The sequence below is a fragment of the Eulemur rufifrons genome, chromosome 3 (assembly GCF_041146395.1).
Source record: "Eulemur rufifrons isolate Redbay chromosome 3, OSU_ERuf_1, whole genome shotgun sequence".
Classification (NCBI taxonomy): Eukaryota; Metazoa; Chordata; class Mammalia; order Primates; family Lemuridae; genus Eulemur; species Eulemur rufifrons.
The window spans coordinates 52,537,779-52,540,348 of NC_090985.1; positions in this window are offsets into that span (position 1 = coordinate 52,537,779).

Genomic DNA, 2,570 nt, shown 5'->3' on the forward strand with positions numbered 1-2,570 from the left:
GATAATCCTATGATCATATATTTATACAGTCCTATTATCCTTTGAAACAAAGTACAGGCTGTTATGAGAGCATATCTTAGAGACATCTAGCATATTCCAAGGTGTTAGAGAAGACTTCATTTTAGGAATAATACTGAAATGAAATCCCAGAGGTGACTGGTAATTAACTGGGCAAAAGAGGGAGAGAACTAAAAGGAGACCAATGCAGCTGGATATCAGAAAGCAAAGAGGGAAAAGGGCCAAAGATAATTCTGGAGAGATCATTTAGGGCCTTTAGCTCTTGCTTAGGATTTTGGTCTTTACCCTAGGAATACAAGAAAGTTTTTAGTTTTTGAGCAGCAAAGTGCCATAATCAGATTTACATTTTAAATGATTACCCTGGCTATAGTGTAGTCTCTACCCACTGAAAAGCACTGAATGCAAGAGGTAGAATGTCGACCTAGTGAAACCATTGAGAAGGACACTGATGAATTTTCTTGTGCATAAAAGGAAATTAATCCCCAATATTATATTTAATTCAGACATTCTTCCTGTTCCCCTAGATATAAAAATAAAGCTGCATGTAGACAGATACAGTGCAGACACAGACCATACAATCAAAGGAACTAGAGGAGAACAATATCTATAAAGAAGTATGATCGGACTACACAGCAGACTTCTAGCTGGCAATATAGAAGTGTGAAGAAAATGGAATATTTTTAAACTGCTGAACCAAAACACTTATCAATATTGAATTCTGTGGGAATTAGTATTCAAAATAGAATGTAAAGATAGTTTCCAATATACTATGATTGAGAGTTTTTACTACTCACACTCACTGAAGAAACTGCTAAAGAATATGTATTTCAGCATGATAGAATGAAGCTAGAAAGAAGGAGCTGGATATAAGAAGCAAGGATAAGTAAAAAAATTGAGAAATCTGAGCAAATCTAAATAATATAAAAATAAGTAATATTCTGGGATTTAAAAACAAAGAACAGCTAAAGATAATAGATAATATTTTTAAGACAGAGGGGGTAGTTATATTTGCAGCATTCTAAAATCCTTTTTGTAAAAGAGGAAAGTAGAATTATAGACAAAATTATGATACAGTTGCTATGACTTGAATGACTCCCCTCTAAAATTCAGATATTGCCAATATGACGGTGTTAGGTTATTAACTATGAAATGTCCGATTTCCTTAAGTGCTAAGTTTGACAGTTGTTATCTCTGATATTTCACTTTGACACTCCTTGTTTTATTTTTATTGTGAAGGTACATCCTCAGTCTTTCAAAAGCACATTTTGGCTTTTGATTATCTTTCAAATTTTTAGAGAAATTTTTGTAAAAACAGGGATAAGTAAAAAAATTTATGTTTTTTCCGAATACGAGTTCCATCATGGAACCAATGCAGCACAGACACCTAAAAATATCAATGAAGTGTTTGGGAAAGATGTGGCTAATGAACACACAGTACATTGATAGTTTGAGAAGTTCCATTCTGGTGATTTTAATCTTGAAAATAAGCCATGTGTATGACCTGACAACAAGGTGTATAATGATGAGCTGAAAGCTGTAGTGACAAATCCATCTCAAACTATGTGTGAATTGGCAGCAAGGTTTGACGTTACTATTCCAACAATATTGGACCATTTGAAGCAAATCAGCAAGGTAAAGAAATGGATAGATGGATTCCACATGAATTAAATGAGCACCAGCAGACACATAGTCTCGGAGCTTGCCTTTCTTTGCTGTCATGACCTAAAGGTGAAACATTTCTACACAATATTGTTATTTATGATGAAAAATGAAATCTTTTAACAATTGCAAGTGTTTGGCACAATGGCTGGATAAAGATGAAGTGCTGGAACAAAGTCCAAACTCAGATACTCATGAAAAAGTAACCAATGGTGTCTAGTGGTCCAGCACTAGTATTATCGTATTATCTACTACAGCTTCATGAAAACTGGTCAATCGATTACAGCAGATGTCTACTGCAACCAGTTGGAAAAAATGGTGAGGATGCTTGAGATTAAGCAGTCGAGACTGGTCAATAGAGACAAGCCAATCCTCTTGTAAGACACCCTAAACCACATGTAGTACAAACAATGCTGCTCAAACTACTGAAGCTGGATTTGGAAATTTGGAAACTCTGTCATCCACCATATTCACCGGGTCTTGCACCAACTGACTACCACTTCTTTCAGGCTTTGGACAACTTCTTGCAAGGGAAAATATTTAATTCTCAACAAACTGTGGAAAAGGCTTTTTGAGATTTCATCGTCACTGGCTCTCCAGGTTTCTTTGCTGCTGGCATAAATAAGCTACCATTAAGATGGTGAAACTGTGCTGATAGTTTCAGTGCATTCTTTGATAAATTGTACTGCTTCTTGTTTGGGATATGATAAACTAAACTTTTGATTCAAAATTGGACATTTCATATTAATGACCTAATATTAAGAGGTGGGGCCTTTACGATGATTCTGTGAATGAGATTACTGCTTTTTAAAAGGTTTTATTTTGTCACATGCTTTTTCTGAATGTATTGAGATGATCATATGGTCATTGTTTTTGCTTCGGTTTATGTGGTG